Source organism: Antechinus flavipes, chromosome 4 (assembly GCF_016432865.1).
Source record: "Antechinus flavipes isolate AdamAnt ecotype Samford, QLD, Australia chromosome 4, AdamAnt_v2, whole genome shotgun sequence".
NCBI lineage: Eukaryota > Metazoa > Chordata > Mammalia > Dasyuromorphia > Dasyuridae > Antechinus > Antechinus flavipes.
Window position 1 is genome coordinate 38,502,328 of NC_067401.1, and position 19,199 is coordinate 38,521,526.

Genomic DNA, 19,199 nt, shown 5'->3' on the forward strand with positions numbered 1-19,199 from the left:
AGAGAATTGAAACCTAGAGAGATGAAATGGTGTGAACAAAATAGCAAAGTAGCAAAGGGGCAAATGTAGATTTGAACTCAGCTCCTCTAACCCCAAATTCAGTCTTCTTATATGACCCAGAAAGGTAAGGGATAGTAGCCACTTAACTCAGAAGACTCACACCAAACTAAGCTCTATTTATTTTCTGTATATCAAGAAAAATCAAGAATGGCCCTGAGTACATTGGGTGGACTAGCTATGATGAACTCATGAGAGACAAGAGCAGGACAGGAAGGACGGGGTTCGAGGGAGCATAGTCATCAGTGAGATCAGAAATGTCATTTTAATATTTGAGTGAGGTTAGTTGAGAGTTCTGTTTTTTCTAACCAAAGAGCATGACTGAGCTGAGTCAGAATATCATCAAGACATCTGAATTCACAATATGCCCCAATGCTTTGTTACATAGTTACACCCCTTCCTAGTTGTAATGCTATTTGGGGGAATCTTAAATTTGTGTAATTATTGACCCAAGGATATTTTAAGAAGCCTCATTCACCTGGAAAAAATGCTTCGTGTTTAAACAGTGCTGAACCCCATAATAACAGGAACACCTGGGATTTACATAGCACTTTTTTTTCAGATCAGCTCAAACCACATCATAAGTTCCTATTTCTTTTAACCTCCCAATATCCCTATGAGGAAATTAAGATGAGGATCTGTGATTATCCCCTATTTTGCTGTTGAAGGTACTGAGGCAATGAGAGATTATGAAATTTGCATATGAGCATTCAGCAGAAGCAAATATAAATTAGTAATCTCCCCTTCCTCCTATAAGTGCAGGACAGGAGGTCACTGCGGGTGCCACCTTATCTCAGTAAGGGGGCAAAAAGTAATTTTAGAGGGCTCAGCGTCAGGAGCCATCATCCAAAACCTCCTTTGCCCAGCTTCTTAAAACTCTTGTTCTCAACCACAAATGGGCTCTTGTAACTGATGGGGGGGGGTGTCACAAAATTATGGTTCATTATCAGTAAATTTTTAATTTCTATACCTACGTCATAAACCTATATACCTGAGGTCACGTAAAAATTTCTTGGGCAAAAAGAGGTCAGGAGCTGAAAAAATTTAACAAGTCCTGTAATTTATGACAGTTACCACAAAAGTGAGATAGTTCAAAAAAAAAAGGCATCTCAATTCAATTAAAATATTTATTAAGTGATGCATACAAAGTACATTGTGGATGGACCCAGAGAGGTAAGGGGTATGGGCTACTTAACTCAGAAGATTCATACCCTGCTTAGCATAGTTTAATATCAGCAAATTGGATCCAATGAAAACAGAAATGACTTCATCACATTTAATCAAAGACAAACTACAATTATTAAACACCTATTGTGTATGTCAAGGCTTCTTAAACTTTTTCTACTCACAATCCAAAAGATATCTAAATCAAGCATTTACTGATGATAAGTCATAATTTTGTGACCTCCACAATCAGAGTCACAATCCCATAAAAGGTCACACAATCCACAATTTAAGAAGCTTTGGTGTAGGGCACACTGTGCTGAGTGCTAGATGAAATACAAAATTTAGAGAATATATAGAGCTTGCTCACCAAGGTTATAATGAAGAGTTTATTGTTTAGTAGCCAAATGCAAGGCAAATTTTATAAATATGACTTGATACATGCATTTAAGAGGTACTAAGCAAAGTGCAATGTGAGATGTGAGAAAAAAGGCTGTGGCTGAATGAGACAGCTGGAAGAACTGGTATTTGCTTCAGCTTTTAAGGGATACTTTTCCTCACTAACAACACTCTGGCTCTGATTTTTGTGCTGCTGTATTGCAAAGACTGGAATCATCTCCCCCACTCCTAGTTTTCCTCAAAGTTTAATTCAAGCATCAACTTCTCAATGGGACCTTCCTGCATCCTTAGCTGCTATATTCCTCCATCACAAAAAATTACTTTGGGTACAAATATCAAGACAAAGAGAGAGAGAGAGATATGCATATACATATAAATACAAATATATATATATATGCACTTATGTATGTCTATATACATATATGTATGTACCTATAGGTACATGTGTGTTTAATATGTATGTGTCTTAAATGTGCTTATATGTGGACATATATAATTTATATATTTCTCCCCCAGTAGAATATAAGCTTTCTTCTTTGCCTTTTGTCCCTTCCCACAGCCCAGCTGAGGGCTGCTTAACTGCTCATACAGTTTAGATAAGTCATTAATTAATCAGTAAAATGGAAAACCATCAGAATCCTGCCTCTAATTCTTTCAGATCCCCAGGACTGTCTTCTGATCTCCTGATAAAACTTAAGGACACCCCTGGGCCTCTCTGTAAGCTCTACCCTCCCCCTGCACCCCTAGGATTTCCAAGACTTTCTGTCTGCCTTACTGTGAAACTCCCTTTCAAATGCTGTCTTTCACAATTAGACTGTGAGCTCCTTGAGAGCAGGATAATCTCACATTTTTCTATTTTTATCCTCAGTGCTTAACAGAGGCCATTGCACCAATGAACAGCAATAAATGCTTTTGCACTCATTCATTTAGATACAATTTCACATTTGTCTATCACATGGTGCCTGTTCACATAGTAGGAGCTTAATAGATGTTTGTTGATTAATGAGTGGGTACAAATTCAATGGGAAGAATAGGAAGGGCAATGGAAATTGGAAAAAAGAGACATGTACTGGGATAGCTGTTTATACTAAAGATCCTTCTAAGAATTTTCTGCAGGAAAGTTAAATTGGAAAGACTAGAGTGGCTTCTTAGGGGAAAGCAATTGAAGTGTTTTTCCAGAAGGATAGTTAGAGAGAGAAAGAGTGAGAGAGAGAGAGAGAGAGAGACAGAGAGAGCGAGAGAGACACAGAGAGAGACAGAGAGACAGAAACAGAGAGACAGACAGAGAGACAGAAAGACAGAGAGAAATACCAAGAGACAGAAGCAGAGAAACAAAAACAAAATAGAGAGAGACAAATAGACAGACAGAACAAGACAGAGATAATCAGAAACAGAGAGAAGCGAGACAGAGACTACTTCTTAGTGTTGTCGTGAAAAATCAAATGAGATAATAATTATAAAGTGCTTAACATAATATCTGATGGGATGTCTGGCACATTATAAGCACCATATAAATGTTAGCTATTATTAAAGTAGGTACTAGGTAAATATTAACTATTACTGCTATTCTTAGTTGTATGAACTTGGGCAAGTCATTTGATCTCTGCTGATTTCATTCTCCTCAAATGTCAAATGAGGATAATGACAGCTTTATCTTCCAGGATTGTTGTGAGAATCAAATAAGACAATATTTGTACAGCACTTAGCATAGTCTCTGGAACACAGTAGGTGCTATATAAATATTAATTTTCTTCCCTGAAGAGGTTGGCAAGTTTCTTGCCTCAGATTTTCTTCAGTCCCCATTGGCTGTGTTTCTACCATGTTGAGGGGTCCAATGAATAGTGTCCCCATTCCATTTAACTGTTTAAAATATTGGATTTGCTTTTTGAAAAGGATATTTATTTTAAAGATATAAGGAGATGAAATATACAAACATTTCCTTCCAATACCACTTTAGGAACATAACTCCACCACCACCACCATCTTGGTCTTGTGGTAGAAGAGGGAGTGTAGAGTTAGGCTCACAGCTTAGTTCAACTCCTACATAACATTACTCCCACCATGTTCAAATCCAAAGCCAGAAGTGCTGCCTTTTGGGGGGCTGGAGTCCCGGGATCTTTCTTCCTCAGAGTTTCATTACTGGGCTGGCTCGCAACACCTAAGCTAGATTCCTGAATCCTTACAATTTGAATTAATTAAAAGGTTAAAATCCTAGAACCATCTCTCCAGGCAAGATGGCTTAAGAGAGAAAGAAGAAATGAGGTCCTGGGGCTCTCTCCCACCACACCCCATGGTATGAATGAAGGAGTCTTTATCCTTAGATGCTAATATATCAAAAGCTGTAGCATGCATGGATTCAGGCCAATTTAAAGATGATGAGAGTCCTAATAAAAGAACCAATTTTAAAAGGTTGCTCCAAGCCTGATGGTAGATCAGTGTTGAATGTCCATATATATATACCAGTCTTCCAATCACCTAAAAGGTGCTCAACATTTTCCACATGGACGATGGAGTTTCAGCAAATTAAAAGTGTCTGCACATGCACTTCCAGGAATGAAGGAGGGAAGGAAAGAAGGAATAAAGGAAGAGAAGGAAGGAGGGAAAGAAGGAAGGAAAGGAAGGAAAGAACACAAAGATGAAAGAAAAAATAAAAAATGAGAAGGAAATAGCATGAAATAGTAAAAGAAAAAAACAAATGTGGGTTGAAATAATCCTTTTCAATTTTATTAAGCACCTGTACAAGGTACTGTATTAGGTTCTGGGAATACAAAGAACAACAACAAAAAAAAAAGCCATAATAATCCATGTTCCTAAAGAGCATTTATTCATTCAATTGGGAATATATAACTTATTCACAGAGAAGTAAATGCAAAGTTAAAAGGTAAATACAAAAAGAAAAAGAAAGACAGATGACAAAAAAAGAAAGACAGAAACTCTGAGGAAGAATCTCCAAAATAAGAGCTATAGAAACAGAGAGACAGAGACAGAAAGATAAAGACAAAGAGAACAAATATGAAAAGAAAGAGGCAGAAACAAAAGGGAGAAGGAAAAAAGACCAGAAATTGCAGAGAGTAACCTAAGCTTTCATCAGACTACATGACCAAGGACAAAAAACCCCAAGGCCCTAGCTAACATTTAGAAGTTCTGAATGCCACAGAGTTATTTACAAAGAGGGTGGAGGTGTAATTTACACAAGGACTATTCTTCTTAAAAGACAGATTTTTAAACCAAGAATGATAATTATTCCACAACTCTAATTAATTACACTTATAATGGCACTCAAGCTCTAAGTACTTAATGACCACTGCAAGCATGATCACTACAGTCCCTGCCCATTAGACACACAGGGTAACTGGCTTGTCCAGTGGCATACAAGTTACACATCAAAGCTAAGAAGTCAGATGTCCTTTCCCCTCCTTCATTAACTCAACAATGCTTTAGCCCTCCTAAGGGGACCCACCTCAGTGTGGGCACGAAAGGGCTTCCTGCTGGAAATTAAAGTAGGTCAAAGATTATTCATGAAATTCCCAAAATGTCCTTCTTAGTTCTCTAACACAAAGTTACCCATAATGGTCTAAATATATATTTTTTATCCCTAAAATGATATTCCTTTAAAATAATATATATATATATATATATATATATATATACACACATATATAATGGGTATGTGTATACACATATACATACATGTATATACAATGTATTTTGGAAAGAAAGACATGAAAATGAATTAAATCTTTGAATAAATGGAAGCTTATATATTATTTTTGTTCATCTTTTTCTCTGATTATATTCTCCTGGATTATATTCTCTGAACCTACTTTCTTAATAGATGGCTGGTAGGTATGAAATATATATATAATATGGGACCAACTAGATCAGAATCAAAGATTCTGTAATCTTTGTAGAGTACCACAGAGGCTGTCTAGACTAGCCCCTTTGTTTTGTAGAAAAGGAAACTGAGCCTCATGGAGATTGTGACTTCCCCAAGGTCATTTTGGTAAAAAGCATCAGAGAATAGGATTTCAACCCAGAGCCAGAATTCTTTCTAGTATGAGTTAAGTGAATTTTCATTCAGTCAAGATAATTCAGCTCGAGGTTAAGAGCCAAAGCTTAGTGAATAATTCCACTAGGGTAGAATAGAGGGCTTAGTGTCAAAGTTTGAGTTCAAGTCCCAGATCCAAAGGATCCTTGTTTGTTGCCTGGCTTGGTCCTATTCTCCTTCCTCTTTTCCCCACTTCAAAGCCAAAGGCAAGAACCAGTAGTCCTCCTTCTTCTCTGTTTACTTCTTCCCTCTGCAAAAAGCTTAAGTATTTTTCTTCTTTGTCTTCTCAGTTCCCAACATAAGACTTAAAGGTCCTTTGTCAATATCATAACTGACATTGACATAATAATTTAAGGTTTTCAAAGCCCTTTATATACATTTTCTCATTTGATTCTCTTAAGGTAGGTGATATGGTTATCACCATTTTTTTGAAAAGGGAAACTAATATCACATGCCAATAAGTGAAAGAGGTATAATTTAAATCAACATATTCTCTGACTCCAAGATGGGTGTTCCTTCCGCTATACAACATGCTGCCTCCAAGATTTTATGTTCCAGATTTGGGTCTTGTACCCATTGGATTTCCAGAGACTAATCTATCACATTTAGTTCAAGGGACATCATTATGATGTCTTATATTGGATTTGGATGTTTTCTGAGGAACCCCTTTAAGGAATTCCTTTAGTAAAGATCAGTGTTGCTACTTTTATGCCATATAGGAAGGATCCTATAAGATCTGCAGTAGATCATCAGGTCTACTATCTAAGAAACGTAATAGAGGAGCAGATTAACCCAAATAAAGACAATAATAAATGAATTTTTAAGCTCTTATCTTGTGGACCTATGGTGGTCAAGGTTAAGAAAGCTATAGGAAGGGTTCAGCTGTTAGCAAAAGAAGAGAGCTGAACTAGGAAAATGGGAAAATTGAGCCAGGAAGTCTGGGGAAATGATTGTAAGGTTATCCATGCTAAGCAGCTCTAAGCTAGGATATATAGGTTCAGAACTGTAACTCATCATTACTCCTTGCTTAGTCCTTTGCTACTAGATTTCATCACTGAGCAAGGGGGATGCTCTAGGATGCTCTAGCATTATGGGAAATTCCCCCAAGAGTGGCTCCCCTAGACAGGAAGAGAGGAGTTCAACATGCATCACCAATTGAATGGGGAACAAACTGGGTGAGATTTAAGAAAAGTGTAATTGTTGTTCAGTCTTCCATCATATCTGACTCAAATGGACTTTTGTCCATGGGGTTTTTTTGGCAAAGATACAGGCGTGATTTACCATTTCCTTCTTTATCATGTCCCTCTTTTACAGGAAATGAGGCAAATAGGGTAAAGTGATTTGCCCAGGATCACACAGCTAGTGTCTGAAGCCAGATTGAACTCAGGTCTTCCTGACTACAGTCTTGGTACTCTATCCATTATACCACATAGCTACTCAATTGTCCCTAGACAAGTATGTTTTTTTTTAATAATCCAATCCAACAAGCATCTATTAAAATAGTGTGTATACAGTCAAAAATTCTCTATCTGAGGAGCTTATGAGACAAGTAAATAGATTATTGAAGGAAGGCGAGAGTATTAGCAACTAGGGGGAAAAAATGAGTCAGAAGAGTTGGCTTTTGAGACGAGATGTGAAGAAAACAAGAGAAACATATGAAGAAGGAGGACATTCCTGAGCCTATTCAAAGGCAGAGATGAAATAGCAAGTTCAGGGAATAGCCAATAAGCCTGCTCAGCACAGAAAGCATGAAAGGAAAAATAAGAGGTAGGGGATAGGGTAGGATGGGATAGGAAGGTGGATAATTGTCAAATTGTGGAAGATTTTAGATATGATACTGAGTAGTCTTTATTTTAGGTAATTTGTAGGTAACAGGGAGTTGCTGGTGTTTTGTTTTGTTTTGTTTGTTGCTGAGGCAGTTGAGATTAAATGACTTGCCCAGGGTCACACAGCTAAGAAGTATTAAGTGTCTGAAACTGGATTTGAACTCAGGTCCTCCTGACTTCAGGGCCAGTACTTTATGCACTATCTAGCTGATATTTCTTGGACAAAAGAATGACAAATCTGACCTGTGATCTGGGCATATCAGTTTGACCGTTGTGTCAATGATAGGTTGGAGAGGGGAAAGAACTGAAGCCAGGATTCTAACTAGGAGGTTTTTGTAATAATTTAGGCAGTTGATGAGGGGAACATGAACTATGTGGTAGCTGCGTGAATGCAGAGAAAGGGACAAATGTTAAGGAGCAATAGGACCTGGCAATTGGATAAAGAAGAAGAGCGAGCTTGGGCTAATGTCAAGATTCTGCTACATTAGTTCTTTGCTATATTGAATCACTTCACCACAGATTTCTACTTTATTTGAAAACCAATCTCATATAAATGAATGAAGTTATGTCCATTGCAATATGTGAAAGAGACTCCTCTGTGGCTGGGATCCACTGAAAGTTGACTTCAGAATACTGTTAACTTTTGGAATCAGCAGGGATGAATTCAAGTCATGACTTCCATTAATTAGTATATAACCTTGGGCAAGTCAAGCCTATCATCAAGCATTTATTCAGTGCTTAGTATATGTCAGGCATTGTGCTAAGTATTGGGGTTACATAGAAAAGCCAAAACATAATCCTACCTTCGAGGAGCTTCTCGTACAAATAACTAAGTTCATAAAAGTCACTTCACTGGGCCTGAGTTTTTTCATGACTGGACTAGATGACCACAAGGGTCTCTTTGAGCATTTTACAGGGTCTCTTTCTAGCTATTAGGATGCTCCCAGCAGCTTACTGTTCTCCATAATTCTTCAGGTCTTTTCCTTTTTCTTGCTGCCACCAGCAAGATCTCATTTCCAGAAAGATTTAATTTTAAGACATTGTCACCACATACTACGTATTTGACTTTGGACAGATCCTTTAAACGCTCTGGGTCTCAGTTACCTCATCTGTAAAATGGGGTGAGGGGAAGGCTTGGACCACACCACCTCTATGGCGCCTTCCAGTTCTGGTTGTATAATCTTAATATCATCATACAATGAATTGGAGATGGTGCTAATGTTAAGGTAGCAAGACCACAGCTGCAAATCTAATGCAGACTAGGCAAGTTGGTCAAGGAAATGCTGAGTTAAACAACCCGTTGGGGAAGAAACAGGTGGAATGGGGTTTGGTTGGTAATGAATCAGTCCATTTTACATGAAGGGCGTTGTCTACAAAAGATGTATGGTTAAAAGGTGCAATTAAAACCCCTATATAAGAGGGAGAACTCACATCCCCAGTATTCAGGTGCTCTATAGCCAGAGTCTGCCATCACACTTAGTAACTGAGGTAAGTCTCAATGAAAGAAAATTTTCTATTATTTCATCCAATGGTTGTCTTCCTGGTAGTGTGTGTGTGTGTGTGTGTGTGTGTGTGTGTGTGTGTGTGTATGTGTGTGTGTGAATTAGGGGAGTGGAAATTATTCTGGTAGTTTTTTTTTTCTGTGTGTGCATTAGGAATATGGTAAATTTCTCATTGAGTCTCCCATTTTCCAAACCCTGTAAAACTTGACCTGTAATAAGAAGAGCAGAATTTCAATTAGCTTTGACAAAAAAGTTTTATTTCCAAATATTGTTACTTAGGTGGGTTTTGTTTGTTTTTTGAGTTGGGAGCAGTTGCCGAGTGACCTTAACATAGAAAATCTACTGTCTTCTTTCTTTTCCCTCTGGATGCTCCTAACAGTACACTGTCTTCCATGATTCTTCAAGTCTTTTCCTTTTCCTTGTGTCATCAGACACTTAGAAAAGGCAGAGTGATTTCTAGTGGATGAATCAACCTCAGGTTATAACATCAGCTTTCAGGTACAGTTAGACTGAGTCACTGTCTTTGTTGCTGTGACCACAAAGGTTACTTAACTGAACTACTCCCATTATTTTACAGAGATTCTTTGCCTCCGACTATGTAACCACCAATGATGAGAGAAAACTTTTGTGTATCAGATTTGTAAATTATTTTGCTTCCTAGGAACTTTCCACTCAAACTGGCTGTTTGATCTTCAACAAATCTCTCAAATCTTCCATTTTCCCCATTTCTAAACTGAGGAGGCTAGATCTAAAGAGAGCTGAGATTCATTTCAATCCTAAAATTCATCACCCAGATTAGATGAGAGGTAATAGTCTTGGGTTCAGGTCCCAGTTCTGTCATTAATGTGATCTTGAGTAAGTCCTAGGGTAATCGTTCAGAGATGTAGATGGGAAGAGGCCTTTAGAGGTCAATTAGTCTAGTCCCCTTCTTTTAATGGATCAGGAAATTAAGGCCTATAAAAAAGAACTTTCTATGAGTCCAAGAACCTCTGAAAGATGGAATGGGATGAGTTTTAAAAGATGCACTAAATATTTTTCTAAAATTTCTCACTTCAGGTACAATCCCATCAGGAAGCCAAAAATATGCCTCAACTCCTTAAGGGCATCATTACTGTTATTGATGTTTTCTACAAAAATTCATGGACAGATGGAGGATGCCAGAGACTGAGCAAACAAGAACTGAAACAGCTGCTGCAACAAGAATTTGGAGATGCCCTTCAGGTAAAAAGGTCCAGAGTTCCCTGCACTGGGAATTCTCGGAATGACTCTCGGTTCACTTCTTGACATGTTATTTTTTATTGGAGATTAATATAAAAAATATCCAACATTATTTTCATGTATCTCATGGGCCAAAGACATCGAAGGAAAATAGGCTCAGCATGTCAATTGGCTAGAAATTATTACATGCCTGCTATGTGCCAGGCACTGTGTGAGAAATGCTGTGGGAACATAGAAAAGCCAAAAAAAAAAAGTTCTGTTCTCAAGGAGTTCACAGTCTAATGGAGGAGACAAATAACTATGTCCAAACAAGCTGTCTATGGTATAAATTGGGTATAGTCTTAAAAGGAAGGCACAAATTTTAAGACTGGGAAAGAAAAAAAAATATTTGGAAACACCTTTGTGTTAAGTCAGAAAAGGGACAGTGGAAAAAGACATTTTTTAGAAACTATTGCAACACCAAAAAACAATAGGAACCATCAAGTCATAGGACTTGAAGAAAGGCAGGAAGCAGAGATGAGGAGCAAGAGCATTCCAGATCTAAGCATAGTCAAGAGTACTCAGCTTAGAGCAGAGAGATGGAAAAGCAGTGGAGCTTCATTGATTTGTATGAGATTGAAGTTTTCAAATAAAGTAGAGATCTGTGGTGAAGTGATTCAATATAACAAAGAATTCAGAAAAAGATGTCCTTTTTCAAGGAACAGTGAGGGAGCCAGTATCACTAGATTATAGAGTAAATGGAGAGGAGTAAAGTATAAGAAGACTGAAAAGGTAGGAAAGTCTCAGCTTATGCATTGAAATACAGGACCAATACAGGCTTCCAAGTAAAATGTCCCAGACAATGTGATATATTGGATACAGGGCAAACTTTGTTGTTTTTTTTTTTTTTTTTTCCTGAGGCAATTGGGATTAAGTGACTTATCCAGGGTCACACAGCTAGGAAGTATTAAGTGTCTAAGGCCAAATTTGAACTCAAGTTCCCCTGACTTCAGAGCCGGTGCTCTATCCTCTGTGCCATCTAATTGCCCCCAGGGCCAACTTTTAAGTCAGAAAAATCTAGTCTGAGATCATTTCTCTGGTATACATAATTAGGGTAACCTCTTTGTGCTCTCAAGGAACTCTCTAAGATCAGGATTGATCCCACTGGATTGGTGGGAAGAGATTTCATACCAGGAGTTCCCTATACTGCAATACTCATTTTTTATGACCAAAAATAAATAAATAAAAGGCCAAACAACTACTGATAAGTACACTAGATGAGAGAATACAAAACAACAGGAGAAATGGTGAAGTTGATCATTTTTTCCTACTTTCTTGCAGAAACCTGGTCACTCGGAAACAGCCGACAAGATCCTCCAACTCCTGGATAAAGATGGTGATGGCACAGTTGACTTCAGTGAATTTGTTTTACTGATCTTTAGTATAGTGAGAGCCTGCTATGTATGCATACAACCTCTGCTCTGCCCAGGACTACAGGAAGGGGAAAGAAGATCTGAATCATGGGAGCCACAAGAAGGAAGAACAGAAGGAACATCACCAAGAAGCAATGAACTCCCAGCAACCACCACCAATGAGAGGAATCATGAGATTTATCAGCCCCAAAGCTCACAGGATGGTGGACAGCACAGAGTGACAGCTGATCAAAAAGAATCCAGGGAAGAGACAAGGATCCATGTAAGAGATGAGAACACAGCAGCAAGGACCAGTGGAAGTCGCCATATTAGAGATGAGATGTCAACACTAAGAAATACTGAGAGACAGGTCCCTGACAATGAAGATGATGGGCAAGACTATGTCAGGGATAGGAATCAATTTTCAAGAGATGATGGGAGTTATGAAATTAAAGAGCAGATACCAGCACCAGGAAATGATTGGAGATGTCAAGTAACAGAGCTGACACCAGAACAAAGGGATGGAGGGAAAAGACATTTTATAGAAACTATTCCAACACTAAGAGACAATAGGAACCATCAAGTCATGGAAGAAATCCCAACACAAAGGGGTGATGGTACATCCCATGTTAGAGAGGAGAACCCAGGACTGAGAGATGCTGAGAGACCAGAGATCAGAGTGAGAAATCAGATTCCAAGTCCAAGGGATGATGATATGTACACAGAAGTAGGGTATGATAAGAGATATCACGTGAATGGCCAAATCCCAAGAGCCGGGGAGGAAGGAAGATATCAGGTGAACATGCAATCTCAAGCACCAAAAGAAAATGGGAAATACCCATCATACCCAAGGGATGTCCCAGAATCCTATGATAGGGAAGATCTAGAAGTAAGATATTATGAAAGACGCCAAGAAAACGATCAGAATCAGTTAGCCAGTCATAAGAAAAATTATTATATGAATAAGCAACAGCCAACAATAAGGGATAATGATAGACAACATGTAAGAGATCAATCTGTATCAGAAGAAGAAGAGGCAAGAGCCCAAACAAGACTTCAGCTACCAAATAATTTCCCAAATCATGGGAAAACAAAAATTAGATATCAGGTCCCAGCATCAAGGGATGATGAGAGACTACAAGACAAAGAAGAGACCTCAGCACTGAGAGAAGATCAAAGGAGTGATAAGCATCAGACCCCAGATATCCAGGATGTTAGACCACAGACCCAAGAAATCCAAAATAATGGGAGATATTCAATTGGACCGGAGTCTCCAAAAATCCAGTATGAGAGAAGATGCCAAGTTACACAACCAGAACCAGAACTACAGTATGATGGAAGACGCCAAGTTAGATCTCAATCCCCAGAAAGCCAGAATGACAGGAGACACGAAACCATAGTATCATGGGATGATGGGAGACGCCAACTTACACCTACGTCTCCAGAAATCCAGGATGACAAAAGGCAACAGGTACCAAGGGATGATGGGAGACACCAAGTTACACCTACATCTCCAGAAATCCAGGATGACAGAAGGCAACAGACCCCAGTACCAAGGGATGATGGGAGATGCCAAGTTAGGCCTCTGTCCCCAGAAATCCAGGATGACAGAAGGCAACAGACCCCAGTACTAAGAGATGATAGAAGACGCCAAGTTAGGCCTCAGGATAACAGAAGGCAACAGGTACCAAGAGATGATGGGAGACGCCAAGTTACACCTACATCTCCCGAAATCCAGGATGACAGAAGGCAACAGGTACCAAGGGATGATGGGAGATGCCAAGTTACACCTACATCTCCTGAAATCCAGGATGACAGAAGACAACAGACTCCAGTACTAAGAGATGATAGAAGACGCCAAGTTCAGCCTCAGTTTCCAGAAATCCAGGATGACACAAGACAACGGGTACCAAGGGATGATAGGAGACACCAAGTTAGACCTCAGTCCCCAGAAATCCAGGATGACAGGAGGCAACAGGTACCAAGGGATGATGGGAGACGCCAAGTTACACCTACATCTCCAGAAATCCAGGATGACAGGAGACAACAGGTACCAAGGGATGATGAGAGACGCCAAGTAAGGCCTCAGTTTCCAGAAATCCAGGGTGACAGAAGGCAACAGGTACCAAGGGATGATGGGAGACGCCAAGTTACACCTACATCTCCAGAAATCCAGGATGATAGAAGGCAACAGGTACCAAGAAATGATGGGAGATGCCAAGTTAGGCCTCAGTTCCCAGAAATCCAGGATGATACAAGACAACGGGTACCAAGGGATGATAGGAGACACCAAGTTAGACCTCAGTCCCCAGAAATCCAGGATGACAGGAGGCAACAGGTACCAAGGGATGATGGGAGACGCCAAGTTACACTTACGTCTCCAGAAATCCAGGATGACAGAAGGCAACAGGTACCAAGGGATGATGGGAGACGCCAAGTTACACCTACGTCTCCAGAAATCCAGGATGACAGAAGGCAACAGGTACCAAGGGATGATGGGAGACGCCAAGTTACACCTACATCTCCAGAAATCCAGGATGACAGAAGGCAACAGGTACCAAGGGATGATGGGAGATGCCAAGTTACACCTACATCTCCCGAAATCCAGGATGACAGAAGACAACAGACTCCAGTACTAAGAGATGATAGAAGACGCCAAGTTCAGCCTCAGTTTCCAGAAATCCAGGATGACACAAGACAACGGGTACCAAGGGATGATAGGAGACACCAAGTTAGACCTCAGTCCCCAGAAATCCAGGATGACAGGAGGCAACAGGTACCAAGGGATGATGGGAGACGCCAAGTTACACCTACATCTCCAGAAATCCAGGATGACAGGAGGCAACAGGTACCAAGGGATGATGAGAGACGCCAAGTAAGGCCTCAGTTTCCAGAAATCCAGGATGACAGAAGGCAACAGGTACCAAGGGATGATGGGAGACGCCAAGTTACACCTACATCTCCAGAAATCCAGGATGACAGAAGGCAACAGGTACCAAGAAATGATGGGAGATGCCAAGTTAGGCCTCAGTTCCCAGAAATCCAGGATGATACAAGACAACGGGTACCAAGGGATGATAGGAGACACCAAGTTAGACCTCAGTCCCCAGAAATCCAGGATGACAGGAGGCAACAGGTACCAAGGGATGATGGGAGACGCCAAGTTACACTTACGTCTCCAGAAATCCAGGATGACAGAAGGCAACAGGTACCAAGGGATGATGGGAGACGCCAAGTTAGGCCTCAGTCCCCAGAAATCCAGGATGACAGAAGACAACAGACTCCAGTACTAAGAGATGATAGAAGACGCCAAGTTCAGCCTCAGTTTCCAGAAATCCAGGATGACAGGAGGCAACAGGTACCAAGGGATGATGGGAGACACCAAGTTAGGCCTCAGTCCCCAGAAATCCATGATGACAGAAGACAACAGACTCCAGTACTAAGAGATGATAGAAGACGCCAAGTTCAGCCTCAGTTTCCAGAAATCCAGGATGACACAAGACAACAGGTACCAAGGGATGATGGGAGACGCCAAGTTACACCTACATCTCCAGAAATCCAGGATGACAGAAGGCAACAGGTACCAAGGAATGATGGGAGATGCCAAGTTAGGCCTCAGTTCCCAGAAATCCAGGATGATACAAGACAACGGGTACCAAGGGATGATAGGAGACACCAAGTTAGACCTCAGTCCCCAGAAATCCAGGATGACAGGAGGCAACAGGTACCAAGGGATGATGGGAGACGCCAAGTTACACCTACGTCTCCAGAAATCCAGGATGACAGAAGGCAACAGGTACCAAGGGATGATGGGAGACGCCAAGTTACACCTACATCTCCAGAAATCCATGATGACAGAAGGCAACAGACTCCAGTACCAAGGGATGATGGGAGATGCCAAGTTAGGCCTCTGTCCCCAGAAATCCATGATGACAGAAGACAACAGACTCCAGTACTAAGAGATGATAGAAGACGCCAAGTTCAGCCTCAGTTTCCAGAAATCCAGGATGACAGAAGGCAACAGGTACCAAGGGATGATGGGAGACGCCAAGTTACACCTATGTCTCCAGAAATCCAGGATGACAGAAGGCAACAGGTACCAAGGGATGATGGGAGACGCCAAGTTACACCTACATCTCCAGAAATCCAGGATGACAGAAGGCAACAGACCCCAGTACCAAGGGATGATGGGAGACGCCAAGTTACACCTACATCTCCAGAAATCCAGGATGACAGAAGGCAACGGGCACCAAGGAATGATGGGAGATGCCAAGTTAGGCCTCAGTTCCCAGAAATCCAGGATGATACAAGACAACGGGTACCAAGGGATGATAGGAGACACCAAGTTAGACCTCAGTCCCCAGAAATCCAGGATGACAGGAGGCAACAGGTACCAAGGGATGATGGGAGACGCCAAGTTACACCTACATCTCCAGAAATCCAGGATGACAGAGGCAACAGACCCCAGTACTAAGAGATGATAGAAGACGCCAAGTTAGGCCTCAGGATGACAGAAGGCAACAGGTACCAAGAGATGATGGGAGACGCCAAGTTAGGCCTCAGTCCCCAGAAATCCATGATGACAGAAGACAACAGACTCCAGTACTAAGAGATGATAGAAGACACCAAGTTCAGCCTCAGTTTCCAGAAATCCAGGATGACAGGAGGCAACAGGTACCAAGGGATAATGGGAGACGCCAAGTTACACCTACATCTCCAGAAATCCAGGATGACAGAAGGCAACAGGTACCAAGGGATGATGGGAGACGCCAAGTTACACCTATGTCTCCAGAAATCCAGGATGACAGAAGGCAACAGGTACCAAAGGATGATGGGAGATGCCAAGTTACACCTACATCTCCAGAAATCCAGGATGACAGAAGGCAACGGGTACCAAGGGATGATGGGAGACGCCAAGTTACACCTACATCTCCAGAAATCCAGGATGACAGAAGGCAACGGGTACCAAGGGATGATGGGAGACGCCAAGTTACACCTACATCTCCAGAAATCCAGGATGACAGAAGGCAACAGGTACCAAGGGATGATGAGAGACGCCAAGTTAGGCCTCAGTCCCCAGAAATCCAGGATGACACAAGACAACAGGTACCAAGGGATGATGGGAGACGCCAAGTTACACCTACGTCTCCAGAAATCCAGGACAACAGAAGGCAACAGGTACCAAGGGATGATGAGAGAAGCCAAGTTAGACCTCAGTTTCCAGAAATCCAGGATGACAGAAGACAACAGACTCCATTACCAAGGGATGATGGGAGACGCCAAGTTACACCTACATCTCCAGAAATCCAGGATGATAGAAGGCAACAGACTCCATTACCAAGGGATGATGGGAGACGCCAAGTTACACCTACATCTCCAGAAATCCAGGATGATAGAAGGCAACAGACCCCAGTACCAAGGGATGATGGGAGAAGCCAAGTTAGGCCTCAGGATGACAGAAGGCAACAGGTACCAAGAGATGATGGGAGACGCCAAGTTACACCTACATCTCCAGAAATCCAGGATGACAGAAGGCAACGGGCACCAAGGAATGATGGGAGATGCCAAGTTAGGCCTCAGTTCCCAGAAATCCAGGATGATACAAGACAACGGGTACCAAGGGATGATGAGAGAAGCCAAGTTAGACCTCAGTTTCCAGAAATCCAGGATGACAAGAGGCAACAGGTACCAAGGGATGATGGGAGACGCCAACTTACACCTACATCTCCAGAAATCCAGGATGATAGAAGGCAACAGACCCCAGTACCAAGGGATGATGGGAGACGCCAAGTTAGACCTCAATTTCCAGAAATCCATGATGACAGAAGGCAACAGACTCCATTACTAAGGGATGATGAGAGACGCCAAGTTACACCTACATCTCCAGAAATCCAGGATGACAGAAGGCAACAGGTACCAAGGGATGATGGGAGAAGCCAAGTTAGGTCTCAGGATGACAGAAGGCAACAGGTACCAAGGGATGATGGGAGACGCCAAGTTAGGCCTCAGGATGACAGAAGGCAACAGGTACCAAGGGATGATGGGAGACGCCAAGTTACAACTATGTCTCCAGAAATACAGGATGACAGAAGGCAACAGGTACCAAGGGATGATGGGAGACGCCAAGTTAGGCCTCAGGATGATAGAAGGCAACAGGTACCAAGGGATGATGGGAGACGCCAAGTTACAACTATGTCTCCAGAAATACAGGATGACAGAAGGCAACACGTACCAAGGGATGATGGGAGACACCAAGTTAGGCCTCAGTCTCCAATAATCCAGGATGACAGAAGACAACAGACCCCAGTACCAAGGGATGATGGGAGACACCAAGTTAAACCTCAATCTCCAGAAATCCACCCCAATACTCAAGGATCACTGGTGGAGATAAAGGATAACCCAATACACTGTGATGTGTATTTTTTGACCAAGCAAAAAGGCAATTGGTTATGCTATTGTATCCATGACCCATCAGAACAAAAAGATGAACAAAGCAGACAAAATAATGCTGCTCACTCTGCCTTTGAAAATGATCATGGCAGACATGTAGGAATCTTTGAATCCACTATGGAAGATCCTTATCAGTCTCATGACTGGCAATCAGTTGATGATTATTCCAGTGAAAGGCAACATAGGGGGTGGGAACCAGTTGAAAGGAGTTCTGGTGACTATCCAGTTCAAGAGTGGGAAGAAGAAGGGGACAACCCAGATGAGTACATAGAACCAAACAGGGAAGAATATCCTACAGATGAGGCTTATTATCCTGGTCTTATATGGAAATCAGGTGACCATCAATGCTCTTCATGCTGGACCAGGGAAGTCTATGAGTTCCAGGAGAATATTGAGAACCCACAGGCTTCTCCATTCTTTGAAGATGACTTCTATAGCCCCATCTAGATTTCCATCGGTATTTCGGATGTCAAATATGCTTCGCTATGACCCACACTAAAAATATTATACCTTCTGATTTTTTTTCTTTTTCTTTAAGTCAACATAGCAAAACTATTGTATGACAACAGGATCTTTTGGTTTCTGGGCTCAAAGATCATAGAGATGATTTAAGGTGAAGGAAGAAAGCAAGTATCTGTCATGTCTCCAGTAGAGCTGTGACTAGGTATGACATCTTTTAAATCCAAGTTCTCAAGGTTTACCTGGAGGATATTTCTGAGATATTTCTGGATCAAATTCAAAGCTTGTATGAAAATCAATAATAAATTAATAGCATTTAACTCCTGTTTTCTGAAGTGTGTTTCTTATCCTCGGCCATGTTTAAAGTACTGGACTCTCAGAAAAGAAACTGAAATATAAACCATTTGTCACATTCTAAAATATAGCCATATTCTGCTCTTCATGATCTCTTTTGAGGTTTTCTTGACAAAGATACCAGAATGGTTTGCCATTTTAAAAAGTTTAAAGATCCCAGCTCTCCTGCTTACTTCCTGTGTGGACTCAGAAAAGTTATTTTACTTCACTGTGCCCCTGTTTCTTCATGTATGATATAAGGAGGGAGATACATGGCACCATCTCTCAAACCAGGGCCCTGACCCTTAGCTCCTGTGTAGGACGATATTGTTTGAAAACTTCATCGAACTAC